The sequence below is a fragment of the Typopeltis vanoorti genome, chromosome 7 (genome assembly GCF_054136105.1).
Source record: "Typopeltis vanoorti isolate ZY-2024b chromosome 7, IOZ_Tvanoo_1.0, whole genome shotgun sequence".
NCBI classification, from domain to species: Eukaryota; Metazoa; Arthropoda; class Arachnida; order Uropygi; family Thelyphonidae; genus Typopeltis; species Typopeltis vanoorti.
In genome coordinates this window covers 111,422,558-111,441,944 of record NC_143555.1, presented here as the reverse complement: position 1 = coordinate 111,441,944, position 19,387 = coordinate 111,422,558, and the positions used below count along the sequence as shown (strand labels likewise).

At 37.4% G+C, this 19,387-nt stretch overlaps 1 protein-coding gene across 1 annotated transcript in view; it reads left to right on the top strand.

Annotated features, from left to right (window-relative positions):
* LOC150104968 (inactive dipeptidyl peptidase 10-like) overlaps window positions 1-19,387 on the top strand; it is a 507,986-nt gene that overhangs the window by 125,131 nt on the left and 363,468 nt on the right. The window lies entirely within an intron of this gene.

The window sequence follows — 19,387 nt, the reverse complement described above, 5'->3', positions numbered from 1 at the left end:
TGTGAATCGTGTATATAAGGTTGATATTTAGATTTGTATAAGATGGATTGCACTGAGATTCAAGGTTTTCTACTAGTGCTTCATCTTTCTGAACTGTCCCTTTCTTAGTTTGTATAGGGGGTATGAGTTGCTTTTTGGTGCTGATCGCTCTTAAGAATTTCCAGGCAGAATAATCTTCAGTATTGATGTTAGCCAATTTGGTTTCCCGTGTTTTTGAAGCGCATCATGGACTTGTCTGTTTAGGTTGTTCAATACTGTTTTGTCTTGTGGGGCTCTAGTATTGTGGTATCTCTTTCTGGCTCTATTTTTTGCTCTGATTAGCTCCATGATTTCCTCTGGGATATCATAGGTCTTGATTTCCTCTGGTATATCTTGGTTGGGTAGAAGACAGTGGATTGCTTGACTGATTCTATTGCTTTCTAAATTTATAGGGTTACGTTATTTACTGCTGAGTCTATCTCTTCTTTTTTACTGATGTTAGGCACTAGACTAATATGATCGGGAAGAACCTTGGCTAACTTGTCCCATGGTATGAATGTGTGCAGAGGAGAGAATTGATCTGATGAACCTAGATTAAGCACAATGGGACTATGGTCAGAAGATAATTAGTTAACTGATTCCTATTTGAATCGGTATTTATATTTTTAAAGATGACGATGTCTAGTACATCCGAGCTACCTGAAGGGCTGAAGTGGGTGGGCTTGGTAGGTCCTGCACAAAAGCAGAGTTGAGCATTGCAAAGTTGAATAGTGTGTGCCTTTGGTGTTAATTGAAGAGCTGTACCAAGCTGTGTGTTTTGAATTCAGGTCTCCTGCTATTATTATGGAGTCATTTGGACCAAGTATGGAGTCCAGATCTGTTGTCAGCAGAGGAATGCTCGGAGGATTGTAAGCAGCATAGATCTTGAGACTGCCAGCATTGCAGGTATGTACCTCCACACCGGTCACCTCCAGGTTTACTGTTTGGGGCTTCGCTATTGTATTATGATTCAAGTAACTCTTAATATATATGGCTGTGCCCCCACCTCTTGCGCCAATTCAGTCGGTCGTTTCTATACACAGCCACGGATTTTTGGGTTATTAGCTGGTATTAGGTGTGTTTCACCAATTAAGATGATATTAACACTGAGACGAGTCGCAAATTCTTAAAGTTCCAATACCTTGTTCATCAATCCATTTGCATTCCATGCCATTATCTTAAAAACGTTTGGTTTGAATTTTTTACTCATGACAGATGGCTGTTATAATGGTTTGAGTGCCTTGCAGAAATCTCTGCATAGAAGATAGTGAGGAACATTTCTTGCTGAATTCCTGCACCATTTTGGCAAGCGAGGCTGTTAAAACTGGTGTTAGTTTGGAGCTTTCTAGCTCGAGAGATGTAGGAGGCTTAGTTCGTGCAGCCTCAGCATATGTTTTGGTCATGGTTGTTTCTTCCTGTGTGGTTGAAGGTGAGGTGTTTCGCACTGGGAGACGACCTGCTTGGTTGCTTATAACGTTGTTATGTGGAGGAGCAAGATTGAATTTTGCTGATCCTCGATTTTTTGGATTGGAAAAGCATCCCTTGTAGTTGGCGGGGTGAGGTCCTCTGCAGTTTGCACAGCAGGCTGGAGTAGAGAGTGACTTGGTGCCTGTGATGGTCTGATGTCCCTCGCTGCACTTCAAGCATCTGAAGGCTGCCTTACATAATTTTTGGGTTTTGATGTTTTGTTCCCTGAGGGCTGATGAGACAGGAATTCATTTATCCTTATCCCTTAAGATAACTGTGGTAGCTTTTCTTTAGGTACATTGGGTGCTTCCATCCCTGTTGTTTCGGGTTCTTCGGTGTTGGTAGAGAACTCGACTGTTTGGATTTCTGTATATGTTTCCAAGGTCTGATAGATGCTGTCTTGGGATATAGCTTCTTCTTAATTTGGGTAGTATACAAAGTTCGATTGCGTCTGAGTAATGTGTTCGTCACTTAAATCATCCATTTTGTCTTCTGTGACTGCTGAGGGGGGGGGAGATGTATCAAAAAGCTTAACTTTCCCCTGCCAATTGTCACTCAGCACTCTCCCAATCTGAGGAATTCCTTGTACACCTCCTCAAATATGGCCTCATTCAGAGGTTTTGCCATGACAACAATAAGTAAAAAATGTATAAAGGCACAGATAGAGAAAGAATTGAGATTGCTCGGCGTCCCGAGAAGATTACAGATAATCCTGTGGACTTTTGAGGGTCCAGTAGCAAATCCCGTAGACACACACAGGTGTCTACCAGCAACAAAATATTATAGATAACTGTCCTAAAATAGGGAAAAGGAGTGTCAGGAATCTACTTGGCTACAGATTGAGATCCTACCTCCTTATAATACCTTAAATCCACCACTGGTCCTCATAGCGGGTGGGGCCTGCAGGCCATTAGACCTCTCATGTTTCACACAGAGGGGAGACAATAGGAATCAAACTGTATCAGCTCCAGTGCAATGCGAGATTTCTGAAAAATCTTATATGCAATATTAATCAGGATCAATCTAAAATGCATCCGTTCTCGTCAAAGTCAGAAACTTTTTTGAAAGGCATTGAAAGGCATATATACAAACTCCAGTTTTAAAAAATAAATTAATAATTTATTTATTTTTAATTAGGGTGTCTATAAATTATTAAAAATGAAATAGTTTGATATAATTAAAATATCGATTTTAATGTTATTATTATAGATGTTAATTTATGACTTAATATAAAATATAATTTTTTATAACTAATCAAAAGAAAAAGAAATTTTTAATATATTATTAAAAATGTTAAATGTGTTTTTATGCTCATTTAAATAGCGTATAGTTATATTAAAGCAATATAGCATGTTATTTCAATGTTTTGCTACACTTCTGAAAATTAAATTGCCATTAATTTTCAAACTTTATTCTTGGATTTGACTTGTAGTTGTCTTTGATCATAAGAAAGGACACGCGTACGACATTAAAAACAATGCGTAATTGCTGGTAAGTCTTTCCAAATCAAGTTACAGCTTTGTAAGAGATTCAAAAGCTTGAAACGTGGGGAGGTGGGGGGACGAACAATCACTTACAAAACAGCATATTAAACTCTTTTGTTTATTAAACCTATATTTGAATAACTACGTTTCTAAATTATAATTACGATATTTTCGTAATTGATTTGTGTTGTGTTCTTTCCATTATTACTTACAGTAAAGAAATTTCACTTGTAGCTGTGGTACATCATAAACTTCAGGCGTTTGTTATTTACTTTTACTTCCGTTACACTGTTGCTATAGCAACATATAACATTTCTTTTTTCCATTCCAGTTATCAGCCATAGAGGGCGCTGTTATTGTCGTGACAGAAGATGTCGAACGTTTACTGTCTGAACATTTGCAAGAGATTTGTAAAATAGTTTTTAAATATTGTTTACTTTTTTTCTTTCTTTTTTTTTTTGTGCTGCTTGGCTATAGCTACTAATTTCAATTAAGTTGCTGTATAAAAATATTTTTAACCATTTTTGCTTGAAGTAGAAGTTTGAAAGTATTGTTTTGCAGCATATTAACATAATTTGCTATTTGCTGTATGTTAACCAATATTTTGTGTTTGTATGTTTTGCTCTGTAGTAGATTCAAAATATAATAAATTGCATTTTACTTTTTGCAGCAGTATAATTTTCTTAATTCATTAAATTAGTCATTTTTTTATACTTTTAATAGTGATTTGCTTTTATTTATTTAACCCATAACTATGATTTTAACATACATATTTCAGCAAATGTAGATCGCAATATTAACTTGAAATAATTAAATTAAAAAAAAAACAGTTTTACTTTAAAAATTGAATTTAAATAATTAAAACCAAAATTAAAAAAAAAACTTCTATAAATGACATTAACACTAACTTTATCTAAATTAAAAATTTAGACCAATCTAAAATTACCCATTTTAGTAAACATGGAACTGTAATATCTATTATTTTTTCTACCTATTGGTTCTGCGGCATAGTAACATCTCTTTAATCTTCTATCTTTATTCTATTCCTAATTTTTTATAGCTTTACTCTAATGCTTTTTTTCTCTCTTATCCTTTCTCATTTAATCTACTGCATATTATATTTATCTACCCTTCGCACTACCAGTCTTATGCCTAAGATACTAGAAAATTTATTTAATTTAGACTGCACCAAGAATATCATTTAATTAACATAAAACTCAATAATACGGCCAGCAGATTTCTCTCTCTAACACAAATTCCTTCAATAAAACTTTACACAAACAGTCGTGGTCTATTCTTTTACGTAACTTTATGCTTCGGCTATCTCACTTAGTTTAACGCTCACAAGTCCGATTTATTTAGGAACAGCGCAGTTGTAAAAATAAACAATCAGGCAGCACTCCTTTAACAAATAAAAAAATCAAAACACATTTTATTTAGATTACTATGAAATATACATGAATTAAACAATAGGGAGATTGCTTTCTCTATCCGTCTATAAAAATTCTTTAGCACAAATTAGGACCTTTTTACTTCAACATTAATTAATCTCTTTAACTCAAAAACCTATTAACTCTCTGGTTACAAATTTAACTGATTAAACTCCTAGTTTACTTGCAAAGAGGTTAGAGTTATTTTTGCAAATTTTATATCAATTTGCAACATGCCAATTGACTCTCTTAAGGACACTTTTCATCACTATTAAATAAAAATCTTAAACGTCCTTCTATAACAACTATAAGAGGGAATATACAAAAGTGTGAAACTTACAAAGGCTCTGTATCGCACATTCAGTCAAAAGTCTTTCACTAAAAGGTCTATGGCAATTCTTTCATCTCAGATCTCGAGCTTGCTTCAGGAAATTTGGCTTCAATTACCCGAAGCGGGCAGTAAACAGCGACCTGTGATACTCATACAGCTCCGGCAAAATGTTGTTCTTCCACGGCGAAAAGAAAAACTTCCGAGCGAAGCTGCTTCGGGTAATTAACATCGCCTTTTCTCCTCTGCTTTGGCTCGCCGAAAATGCCTGAACGACTGCCGTCTCAAGTAGCTTGAACTCCCGCCTCTAAGAAACTGTACTTGCCACCAACTGCAAACCAGGATCCATCTCTGGCCTGGAAGCTTTTCTCTGGCAATTGGAACTTCTCCTGTCGGCAACTCGAAGCTCTCTCTCTCTAGACTGGAACCAGGAAGCCCCTCTCTAGCGACGTCTCGAACCGGGAAGCTCCCTATGGTTGGCTCTTGAAAGTTTATTATGCCTTCTCTAAGACCTCGCACGAAGTTTGTAATCCCCAAAGAACTCGGCATGACTCTTTCATTTTCATTCAAGTTCGGCCCGCTTTCTGTTCTCCTCCGCTTTCTTTTGATTGTAAGTTGCCAACCATCGGAAAGTTGTTTGAATCTTTCTGACTGACTTTAGAGGTCTTTATGTGCAGAGCTTGTAAGCCTTTCACATACACACAAAATTTCATAAACAACCTTTCTTATGCCGCCATGTAGATCTATTACATACAGCTCCAGCAGCAAAACATTACCTTTGTTTTTAACACTCTAAAATATTCTTAATAAAGGAGTATATACAGTTAATTTCTAAAGAGTTATTTACAAAAATATCTAGTACAAAATATACAGAGACAAACAAGTTATTTTTACAACATTCTCATGGGACTTGACCTATGCAAAAAAATCGATGTAAAGCGCTTTGATATTTTTAATATACATCGAATTTTTACAGAACATTTACTTCTATCCGCATATAAAACACGATAAAGATGTCTATTTTAACTTTGCTTTTAACTATATTTCTCCAGGTTTGTTTCGAATTTGAATTTTAACATATGTTAAAATCACTCTCTCAATTATATAATATAACATATAACAAATGAATTTAAAAATGACTGAAACTACAAGCATTTTTATTATATCCTGAAATTTATTAACTTTTTTTCTTGTATTCATATATATATATATATATATATATATATTTAATTTCAATTACAACGAATTTGTTGACATTAGATTTTCTAGTGCAAAATATTCCATTTATTTCTGTTTCGTATCTACTGAATTTCTGAATAAATATCACGCATGCGTATAACAACATAAATTATTCTCATTCCAAAGGAGTTTGTTCAGTTGCTAACACTATGTAGTATTTGTGACCTTTAGTTACTACTTACCCACAAAAAAAAAAAAAATGCACTAATTTCGAAATGTTTGCTACTTATTGGACGAAGGTAGCCTGGACTTATTAGTAAATTAGAAACGTATAAATATTAGGGATAAAATTACGTTCAATGATTCCCAGAAGACATGCGTTCTTCTTTAAAAGTTAAAAAAAAACAACTCTGACGTGCGTAAAAAGATATGAAGAAATACTTTTTCGGCACGCATTGGCGTGATGTTATTAATTTTGTATGCTGTTCGGAATAACCACAGCTTGCCTTCAAGGACTGGGCCCTTATTTTTATGACATTTTATAGAGGTGATTTTCACAGACTCTTATCCATTTGATGCCGTAAATCTTGTAAAATCAGCAAGGTTATTGTACTGATAGGACGCTATATCAGCAGGTTTATGGATTACACGCGATTACAGAATTTCTCTTAGCATTGGTTTAACTGCTTTTAATATAGGAGCAGGTTGTCACAATATGCCAGATTAAAAAAAAAAAAATAGAAAACTATCAGCTGGTCTACAACGTATCTCGCAGGATAAGTTGTCATATTCCACACACCAATCACTCACATATATACCATTTATAGAAGTGTGGGTTTGAATTCCGATTTCCAGGAGGGGAAGGAAAGGGGATTGATTCATTCAATCCAATACCCTTGGAGGGTAATGGATGGCAATTCTGTAGCCAATGAAGTTCTAACTGAGGCTCGGCTATTGCTGTTACCCTACTGCCATGATCAGAGCTTTAATAGCTCAATAACACCTTATCCCTATACTGTCCTCTACAGATAACGGGGAAGATAAAAAGCATTATTGCTTCGCCCCTTTAAGCCAGTCCTTATAAGGATAAGGATTTCCAGGAGAGAATTGATGATCAATCGACCGTGAGATGCGGTGATTGATTCATTCAATCCAATACCCTTGGAGGGTAATGGATGGCAATGCTGTAGCCAATGAAGTTCTAACTGAGACTTGGCTATTGCTGTTACCCTCCTGCCATGATCAGAGCTTTAATTTAATTTAATAGCTCAATAACACCTTATCCCTACACTGTCCTCTACAGATAACGGGGAAGATGAAAAGCATTCTTGCTTCGCCCCTTTAAGCCAGTCCTTATAAGGACTATAAGGATTTCCAGGAAGGAATCTGCCTAACATGATTCGACGGTGAGATGCGGTGATTGATTCATTCAATCCAATATATATACCTTTGGAGGGTAATGGATGGCAATGCTGTAGCCAATTAAGTTCTAACCGAGGCTCGGCTATTGCTGTTATACCCTTGGAGGGTAATGGATGGCAATGCTGTAGCCAATGAAGTTCTAACTGAGGCTCGGCTATTGCTGTTACCCTCCTGCCATGATCAGAGCTTTAATAGCTCAATATACCCTTGGAGGGTAATGGACGGCAATGCTGTAGCCAGTGGAGTTCTAACTGAGGCTCGGCTATTGCTGTTACCCTCCTGCCATGTTCAGAGCTTTAATAGCTCAATAACACCTTATCCATAATTTCCAGGAATTATTATTCGCTGATATAGTTTTATGTATCTTAATATGAATCACTTTTTTCTTTCCCATTAAAATAGATAAATTGAAACAGGCGAATTTAATAAAAATTGACATGAAATAGAAATAAAAGTTTCGAGGTATAAAAAAAAAGAGTTTTTTTTATATCTCGAAGCTTTGATTCTTAGTTGATTTCGGGGTAGACAGCTCAGTGCTATTCAGTCAATATTTCTATATTAAAAAAAAAAAACTTCTTACATCTAGCTGCTCAATTGGGATTGTTGCTCCAATTCTTCTCTTTTCTTATTAATACTAGATTAAGATTTCAAGAGACTGAATTCTTTCATAAAATCTTCTTACACCTGGTAGGCGCGAGCAACATCCATAGATGACTGAAAGAGATCTTCAGTAGCTCAGTCAGTATTGGCGATGATCTTTGACTAGAAAAGCCTGGGTTCAAATCCTGTGCACAACACGAAGAACATTTTTAAGAGTTTTCAATTGAAAACGTTAGTCTTATATGGAGGTGACAGAGTTTTTTATACCCGGAAAACTAGACATTGGGATATGATGCCATGTTGCAGGCCTCTCTGTTCGACAAATTGTTGACAAATTGGGCCATACCAGGTCAATAATCAGTGACACCATAATGAGACTGAAGCGCAGAGAGTCAACTGCAAGTGCTACCCGCAGTGGACGACATACTACATTCACCGAACTTGACCGTAAAGTATTACGAAGGTTAATAAGCAAAAATCGCCATTCGTCGAGACACTGCACGAAATTTTTAGAACCGAGGCTCACACCGAGGTTTCCATGGTAGGACAGCAATATGCAAGCACCACGCTAACCAGGAAAACATGCAGCGTCGTCTTCAGTGGTGCAAAGAGCGTGTACAGTGAGATGTAGAAGCTTGAAATGTGTGCTATGGAGCGATGAATCATGCTACACTCTCCATCGAGCAGATAAACGGATGTGAGTGGGGCAGATGCTCGGTGAACGTCTTTTACCAGGGTGCCTAGCCCCAACTATGAAATTCGGAGCACGCGGTGTGATGGTATAGTCTTGTTTTTCCTGGTTTGGGCCTCGGACCTTTGTTTGTGGTGCCACGAACATTGAACCGAGATTTCTCTGAAACATTCTCGATAATGTAATTCCTACTTTGTGGCGTTTCTATGGGACTGACTATTGTCTCATTCATAAGGCTGCTTCTGTGACTGCGTGGTTTGTGAACAAGAACGTCATCACACTTGACTGGCATTCACAGAACCACGATCTGAACCCTATTGTTGAACACCTTTGGGATGAACTGGAGCGTCGGGTGAAGTCAAGGGACGTCCGCCCCCACAGCAGTCCAAGGATCTCATTCATGCCTACACGATGAACGGTCAAAAATACCCGTATCGCTGTCCTACGTTTGTGGAAAATATGCTCCTTAAGATTGCTGCAATCACAGCAGAGAAAAGAGATCTTACATCTTATTAAAGTGGATGCCATTGTTGTTTGTGGATGAAAACGCGAAGTATTTTGAAGTTAATCAGGTAGTTTTAAAGGTTAACTAATTTCTAATTGTCGTTATATGCTATCCACTGGTTTTCGACTCTTGGTGATATTGTGAACGTAGGTATCCCATCTCGTCATAGTTAACATTAACAAATAATACTTGAACTCGTAAGAGTTATTGTCTGACCTTTGGAGCTTGGTAAGTGCATATCCAGTGTACTTCAGATGTAAACAACAATAAAATGTCAACAGTAAGAATTTAAAAAAACAAAACTGCTAAAGGTGTTGCTTTTCTTTGATCCAGGACAAAAAAAGTAATCCTTCAATTTTTTTATTACTTTCTCATATCGCTGTTTTAATTTGTAGCCTTGAAAAGTGCCAGCCCTGATCTTTATATTCTTTTATCTAAGCTGAAAGTATTTGTAGATTGTTAAATACTTCAAGTCTTGATCAGTCGTTTCCTCGATTTCATGTTTTACTTCAATCACCAATTAGCAGTTTCAAAGACTCATCCATCGTTTGATGGAATGGAAAAGAGCGATTAAAAAAGTAATTGCAATGTAAAGGCAGGAAAATTGAAAAGTATTGCATTACAGTGTAATGTTTAATGGGCTTAACTTAGGAAAGCGATGATAATTATCTTCGGAGAATGTTTTATTTTCGCTTCTCTGCGATACAATGTCTAGAGCGAAGTACGAAATGCGACATTGTCCTTTAGTTGGAAAGATCCCAATTCTAATTCATTCAGTGTAGCATAGCGGGGGGGGCCTTCTTTTACATCTCTTAAGATTAATAGTCAAAGAGTAAAATTTTGTTTCATTTGATGAGAGATTTTTGCTGGAAAACTCAGTTTTCACAATGTCAGATTGGATTGAATTGAAGATGCAACCCACACCCACACCCACACAAGCAATGTTCCAATAATACTGATTATAGGTTCATAACGATAACGGTGAAAAAAATCTCTGCAAATATAAGTTAAAGAGATCGACTAATCCTGTAATAGATCAAGAAAGTCCTAGAAAAAAAGTCCCTATAGTTGGTGATAATAATGTTGTTGTTGTTTCGAATTGCGGCTGAAGTAATTAAAGGTATGAGACCAATCTACAAAGTATCACATCTCTTAATGGAGAATATTCTTCTTTTTGCCAGTTTGTCTGTTTTGTGAGATGAAAAACTCAGCTTTTTGGGAGGAGAAAAGAAAATGACTGGAAGAATCGAACTCATAATTGTATTCCTACAGCACACCAACGTTGACTGAAATTACCAAGTTGTCATTACATAATGTTTTATATATTCGTATTCGATCTTATTCAACTTGATGGCGCAAACGTTCCGGTCTCTAGTTAGTACTATCACATCGTTCTGTTCCTCCCCATCCTCTTTCTCGCTCACTCTCTTCTAAGTTTTCTTTTCATGTTTCTCATACTCCATACTATTTAGATTTTCAAAGCTTCTAAGTTGGATTTCCTAGAAACCAGATAATTCAAGTAGTTTAACTCCTAAACTTGTTCTTGTTGTGACGTTAATTTTCTTTGTCTTTCCTGTATTTACCTTTTAGTCTCATTAGAAATTTCATTTTTAGTGGCTTGCAATTTGTTTGGTTATTAAATACACGACTAACAAATATATAAGTACTTCATAAACTAATAGTTCGTTTTTATTTCCAGCTTGTTGTACCGTCTTTTTTTTGCTGCTGCTGTTGCTGGCTTTATGAGATTCATTTTGTCTCTTTGACTGTTAATTGATCCCAAATATTTAATTTTTGCGACTAACTTGGAAGCATTAAATATTTTAACTTGAGGTTTACTTCCATGTGTTATTTTTTCCGAGTTGCAATCGTCATTTTTGTCTTGCTTTAACCAATTCTCTTATTTGTTTTTCAGTTTTAAGATTTTGTCCTTCTGCCGCCGATTTGCTCTGCAGTATCATATCATCAGTGAACGCTAATTCTCAAAATTTCCCAGGTTTCATTTGCCAAAAGATCTAAAATACTTGTGATCCTGTAATCTTTCTTTGATCACAAACCACACAGAATTGCTTTTCATTTTGTGCCTTAGTCTAATATTCTGATACAATTATTTTCATTTTTCCGAGTATGTTGAGAGGAGAAATACTTTTGTAGCTCTGGAATAACCTGCTATCTCTTCTAAATTCGCGAAACATCGAAATGTTCTAACCTTTTGGATGGGGTTTTATTTTCTTCCCAAGTCTTAGAAACTTTCTCCCTTCACAACAATCTAATCTACGTTGTTTTCTGCAATGTCTTTTTTCTGTGGGCTGGATGACCTAATAATTCAGAAAATTATTCTTTCCACCTATTTATCATATATGTTAGTCTAGTTAGATTTTTTCACCTTTCCTTGATGAATTTTAGTGGATGTTCCTTCTTTTCTATTCTTATATTCTCCAGGACTTATAAAACAATTTATGGAGTATTTACTACCACTCTTCACAACCCCTAGAAACGCTTCCCTTAGTTTTCTTTTATTTGGCTGTTGAGACTGAGATTGTGATTTATTCTTTGTAGTTCATGATATTCATATTCAATCTTGTGTTTCTTTGTCAAGTAATTCCGCACATTAATTTCTTTACTTTGCTCCTTTCATGTCCACCAGGATATCTGTTTTGACTTATCTTCCATTTACAACAAACTTCTTCTGTTTGGAAGATATAGGTCTTGAAAATCGCTCGGCTTTTATCCGTTATTTGTATATTTTACGGGAGGAATCTTTATATGGACTTATTTAATCGAAGGTGAGTTAGCCGATCTCATACGGAGGTAGCAGGGTTTTTTCTCTCCCGGAAATCGGGTTTTTCATCCCGCATACAGATAAGTCGGCCCTTCAGAACACGCAATTTACAGACAGTTAATACTAGTTGCGGTGGTAGTGGTGGTGTGCAGTAGATGGTGTTGATGTAGGTGATTGGTAGTAAAGGTTCGGTGTAATGGTGAAGACGGAGTGTTGTAGGTGTCCTTCTGCGATGAGTCTGCAAACTCTTTGAAGACAGTGGCGCACCCAGGGAGGGGGCCGAGGAGCCCTGCCCCCAAAGAAAAAGGAAAGAAAACATTAGAAATTAAAAAATATATATTTTCCTAACTAAAATTAATTTTGTTATTTATGTTGTGTCGTGTCTTCTATTTCGACTTAGAATTAGCGGTCACATAAGGTGGAAATACCCTAATAACTCTTGGGAATCACTGCCGCTGTGAACGCAAGGTGAACGAAGCAGTGCTCGGGCAGACCAAGCACTACTTCGTTGGCCTGAGCTGGGCCAGAGGAGATCACGGGTATCATGTATTGCAATCACTGCAGATGCTCAGTCATAGGTCGTATGCAATGCGTAGTGTGTATTCTCAAATCGTCTACTCAACTTTTTCTACCTTTTGTTGTTTTATTTTCATTACCATCTTCATTGTAAAGCAAATAGTGGTAACTACACTACCAAGTTCTCAGCTTTGCAATCCCTCTCCGTAACATTTTTCACATATTTAGTGACTTCAAGCTACACTGTCATATAGTTCATTATGGACTTTGGTAAGATTTTTCTCCAGTGTTTCTTTATGCATTTCTTTCTGTATACGTTTGTTGTTTGTGATGATCAGACTGTTAGCAGTATAAAAACTCAGTAATATTTTTTTATACGAAAGAATTTGTTTGTCATTTCTGTTAATCACATTCCTAGTCTGTTCTCCACTTATGCATCAAAATTCCGCCAACATGAAGATTTTCCTATCGTTTCTTCATTTAAATATCTTTTGCATTTTATACAAGAGTTTTTCTTTAGTCACTTTATCATGTAAAATTTACGTTTCCTTTTAATGCTATGTTTACCATTATTAAGCACATATTAATGAATTTCCAGTATTTTATATTATCAATTTGATATTTATATACTAAGAAGATAGCCATAGCTTTCTCTGGTTCTATTGACACCTCCCAGAACAACGTTATGAATTCATCATCTAACATTTCATATCATTGTCCCAATTTTGCCTTTTTCGCAATCAGAAAATTTTAATTTCATTAAGTAATTACATTTCTTTTCTATTTATGTTCGTGATATTTCAAGTACCAAAATTCGTGTTCGTTTCAGGTGCCAGTTTTTTGTATGAAATTTCCGTCCAGCTATTCTTCTTCTTTCTTACTTTGAATACTTGTTTGCCATCCCTTCACTAAGATGATGAAGGGACTGCTTCCTCATGGCCTCTTTACGTGTCTTTCAGCTTTTATCAGAGGCTTTGATGGTCGTGGATCTATTTCCTGAGATGATGTTCTCTTCCCCATTCAAGATGTAGCGAAAATGGCTGCTATTTTTAACAGAGCTTGCTTGTCACCTACTTTCCCTGATTTAGGTTATATACACACACACACACACACACACACACACACACACACACACACACACACACACACACACACACACACACACACACACACACACACACACACACACACACACACACACACACACATATATATATATATATATATATATATACACACACAAAAAAAAATGATTTCACAGAATTCTAAGTAAATCTAGATTTCGAAACAACGCTGCTTTGATGTCATTTATCCACATAACAATGGATAATAGAGAATGCAGCTTTGCTGTTCCACAAAGAGCTAGTTGCAAAAAATAAAATAAACTTATCGATATTTATTTTATGTTTATCATGAAAACAAATTTAATTTAATTACTTTGGATTTTAGTCCCAAGATAAACATATGGATTCCATATATTTTTTGCGTGAGATGTTTAGGAACATTCCAAAGCAAGTGGTACAATGAGATGAATATAGTATCGTCATTATCATCACCATAATCAAATATCTGATTGGTATCGTCAGGAGGTATATAAAAGTTATGATAGTACTACAGGAAACGTTTACATCGATATTAACTTCTTGTAGATAACTTTACTTCAAATTAAACTGTTATAAGACAATGCTCTTGTACCATCAGATATCTTATATTTCTCTGTTCTAAGGCACTTACTATTGTATCGATCCACCTAGATCTTGGGATTCCGCTGGGCTTTTCGTCTGCCATCCTGCAAAAAATACGTAATTTTCTACCTTCCATCTCCCACTTTGTTTAAGTGATCCTACCACCAGAGATTAGCTCTGTTCGCATATCCCTAAATATATGTACTAACAATATCACTTTTCTTATTAATCTTCTCATTTCTAAAATGAGTCTATCATTGAAATCAACTGTTGATTCCAGTAATAGTTGTCAGAATTCTCATATGTGTAATCTCGAGCTCTTAGATCCATAATTTAAAATTCCTTTGAACTCTGTTTTGTATGCAGCTAGTTTGGTGCTGTGACTAATTCTCCCCCTTATTCCATACAAATGTATTCAGTTGACTTCTTACAAAACCTGTTTTGCTAATTATGTTTTCTATTGTCATATTTAATAACTGTCTTCACTAAAAATTGGGCAATAACTGAATGTATTCATTGTTCTATAAGTTCTCCATTCATGATACTTATTTTCAGTCTTTGTTTTTTATTGCTGATTTTTATAGCGAATTTATTACAACAGGTATTCAATTTAGTCATGAAATCCTGCATATTGTACTGGATTTATTTAACAGTGTAACATCATCTACATAAAGTACATTTCAGATTAATATGTCCTGTTTTGGCATCAGATTTAATCCCACTTCCCATCATAATTGGATTCATATAGATAATGAATAACAGCGCAGATAATGTGCACTTTTGTCTCACACTTGATTTAACATCAAACCATCTTCCTGGACCACCTTTAAACAACTCAAATATAGACCATTGCTGCTGGACACAAGTGTCCCGTTTATCCCAAATAGCTGGAGCGTTTTGAAGAGTTTTATTCTCGACACTCTCTCATGTGCCTTTTATAGATCTTCAAAACTCAAGCACAGATCCATATTATATATTAGTGATTGTCAACTATTTGTCTTAAAATTAAACCTAGATCCTTACAATCTCTGTTTGGCCTGAAGTTTGCTCTTTTCCAAGTTTTCCCATCCACAATCGTTCTTAGCTTTTCTAAATATGCTTGGATAAACATCATTCGGAATATTCAGCAGGAAATTCCTCTGTAGTTTTCACATTATTTTATTTTCCTTTTTATAGATGAGTAAAATGGATGCTCTATTCTAATCATCTGGGATTCAACTCTTTGACGAGGTCATCTGAACTACTTGGTGAACTTTTATACCTTCACATCTGAGTATTTTTGGTTGAATCTACTCCCACTGTCTTTCCACATTTCAGGTTTTTGATGGTTTTTACTAATTTAAATATTGGTATACATTCCTGACTGCATTCCACTTGAATGTTTCCTACCACCATGCTTCCGATGCTTGTTTCATTTAGTCTTATTCTTCTTCTGCAGCTTCTCCCACTTAAGTGGGGTCACTGTTGATAATGAGTCTCCTCCACACTTTCCTGTCTTGGGCTGTCACCACATCCAAGTTCCTCATCCTCAAGTCCTCTTCATCACATGACCAAACCATCTGAACCTTGCCTCCTGTATTTTCGCTCCTAAGTTCGTAACTTTCACTGTTCCCCTGACATAGTCATTTCTCAGACGATCCTTTCTGGTCACACCGCACATCCACCTAAGCATTCTCACCTCTGCTACTTCCATCCTGCTAATGTTATTTTTCCTCAGGGCGACAGTTTCTATAGAATATGTCATAGCTGGCCTCACTAATGTCCTATAGATTTTGCCTTTCAGATTGATCGGAACTTTCTTATCGCATAACACTCCAGCCACCTCCTGCCAGTTCCTCCAACCCTCTTGTATTCTGCATCCCACTTCCTTCTCAGCTCCTCCATCTTCTTCCACTGTTGAACCTAAGTATCTAAAGTCTCTCACCTTCCTGATGACATTTCCTTCCAGCTCCAGATCTGTCTCCTGTCCGCCGCCCGCTGTGCAACACATATACTCTGTCTTACTTCTGCTCAGTCTCATACCTCTCTCTTCCAGTATTTTCTCCATCTTTCCAGTTTAGTTCCCGCTTCTTCTCTTGAATCTACACACAGCAAGATCTCATCTGCATACAACATTGTCCAAGGCGCATCTTCTCTCACCTCCTCTGTTACCACCGCCATCACAATATTAAACAGAAACGGACTTAATGCTGACCCTTGATGCAAGCCAACTGTTACTTGAAACTCTCTGTCTCTCCCAGACAGGTCCGAACACTTGTCTTCACATTTTTGTACATTTCCCGCACCAACCTGACATATTTCTCCGGAGCCTTCTTCTCCCTCAGACACCTCCAGACTTCTTGCCTTGGCACTCTATCGTATGTTTTCTCCAGATCCATAAATGCCAGATGTAGCTCCCTTTGTTTCTCTCGATACTTTTCCATCATCTGACGTAACCCAAAGATAGCATCTGTTGTTGATCTACCAGGCATGAAGCCAAATTGTTCCTCTGCAATCTCCACCTCCTTCCTCAATCTACCATCAAGAACCCTTTCTAGGATCTTCATTGTGTGGGACATCAACTCTATTCCTCTGTAATTTTTACAGTCTTGTGCATCCCCTTTACCCTTGTAGATGGGAAGAAGAGTACTCTCCCTCCATTCCTCGGGTATATTTTTCTGTTGGCAAACTTTCATGAACAGGTCCCACAGCAGGTCAATTCCTTCTTTCCCCAGTGCCTTCCATGCCTCCACTGTCAGGGCCCACTGATTTTCAATTCCTCATCCTCTTCATGGCCTTCGTCACTTCCACTCTACTGATGTTCTGCACCATCCCCTCAGAAGGCTACCCATCTTCTCTGTGAGTCCTTGCATTTTCCTCATTCAAAAGTCCCTCAAAGTATATATTTTCCATCTGTTTCTTAGGTCCACATCCCTCCATAAAACACTTCCTTCAGCGTCTTTAATCTGCCTCACATGTAAGATGTCCTTTGCTGCTTTATTTCTACATTTCGCTAGTTGATAAATTTTTCTCTGTCTTCCTTTGTTTCTAACTGATCATACAGATCTTGATATGCCATGGCCTTCGCCTGTGCCACAACTCTCTTGGCTTCTTGCTTTCTCTCTCTGTACACCTTTCTGTCCTCTTCCACTCTTGACTCATCACACTTCTGCTTTGCCTTCCTCTTAGTCGTCACTGCCACTTGTACATTATTATTCCACCACCAACCCTCCTTCTGCTCTCTAATCTTTCCAGATGTCTCACCAAACAAGCTTGCACAGCTCAGGATTACTTTTGAATTATGTTTCCACCAATCTTGTACACTTTCCACTCCATCCGAAATCCTCTCTAACACCCTCTCCCTAAAACGATTCCTCATACTCTCCTCTTTTAAGCGAAACCACTTAATTGTCTTCATCCCATGGCATCCAGAGGTTCTTATCTTCGATCTTATTTTAAAGTCTGTGCACAGCAGTCGGTATTGCTGTGCTACTTGATCTGTTGTAATTACTTTACAATTTGTCACAACCTTAAGATATTTTCTTCTAGTCAAAATGTAGTCAATTTGTGAGCTGTTGTTACCACTCCTGAATGTTATCAAATGTTCTTCCCTTTTGTAGAAAAACGAGTTCACAATTGCCAGTTCAAACGTTACTGCAAAGTCCACAATCCCCTCTCCTTCCTGGTTCATCATTCCCACTTCGTGGCCAATATGCACCCTTTCACAGTCTCTATTCTGTCTCCCTATGTGTCCGTTCAAGTCTCCTCCGACAATCACCATCTCATTTTCTTCCAGTCTTGGGCATTACAGATATCAGATAGAATGGAGAAGGGAATTTCAGCAGGTAAGTTGGTGAGCTAAATGGGTATTGGGGAACCATTATGGGTATTTCCCTCATTTCTTCATCTAACACGTTCCAGAACTCATCTTTCTCCTCTGCCTGCACAATCAACTTGCGGGGCATATACACATAATACGAACACCCGCTCTTCTCCAAGACCCAATTTCATTCGCATGATCCTGTCGTTCCTTCTACCCACTTCCAGTACTTCGCCCTTCATTCTGCCACACACCACAATTCCGACACCATTTCTTCCCTCGTTATTCGCTCCAGAGTAGAACAATTTATATCGATCTCCCAGTTCCTTTGCCTTTCCCTCCTTCCACCTTGTCTCCTGCACACATAAAATGTCCAACTTCCTCTTCCTCATCATGTCTGCCACCTCTCTTCCTCTTCCAGTCATGCTTCCAACATTCAGTGTTCCCACTCGCACCATCCTCTCCACCTGCTGGGCTCGCTTCTTTAGCCGCACCCGCCCTTGATGTGGTAGCCTTCGTCTACTTCTCGCAGTTGTAGGGTGATGTGGCTGCGCGTCGCTTAAGGGGTACGCCCTAGCCCTTATATCATTTTCTCTTTGACTCATATCATAGTTTGAGCTGGCATTGAAGTTTTACTACCGGATGCCCTTCCTGACATCAACCCTCGCCATTTATCCGGGCTTGGAACCGGCACCTATTGAGGCTCGCTTGCCTCCTTCGGTGGCTGCATAAGACGAAATGACTTAGCAAGATAGGAAAGACTCACCCTTAGCCCTCGAATACTCTAATAGCATCAGGGGGGAAGGAGCAAGGAGAGGAGAAAGAAGCAAAGAAAGAAGTGGAGGGACCAGTCTGCAGAATAATATAACAGATGTATATTACATGAAGTAAGGCATGGTCCAGCATCTGGTACCTCGGGTTTGCCATGCCCGTACTCACTAAAGTGAGCCCTTGAGTGTTTCATTTAGTAATATTTCAAAATAATTTCTCTAGACATCAAGGACATCTTTTCTTCCTCAGTTTGCAAATTTTGTTCTCCTCATATTTATTTTCTATGTTTTTACCAACATGGTAAAATTTTTTATCAATGACTTTAGCAACGTCACATACTGTTTTGATTTCTTACAGTTTTTTTTTTCTGAATTCTGTTCCAGAACGCATGCTGACTTTCTTGCCAGACTTTCGATAGGTCTTGTTTCTTTACCATCACTGCCTCTTTAACTTTCTGAATCCATTATGAAGGTGCGATTTCCCAATCCTCACAGACGATCTCATCGTATGCCTCTCTGGCTGAATCAATCTACACCTTTAAGAATCCACCAATGAATCCCGAGGCGTGTTTTTTTACTTTAAACTATAAGAAGAAAAATAACCCAAAATACTTTATGACGACTTTTTATGCAATTCTGTGAAAAGAGCAGTATGATATGAGATGGGAAAGACGCTCAATAAATAAATAGTTTAATTCAATGACAAATGGG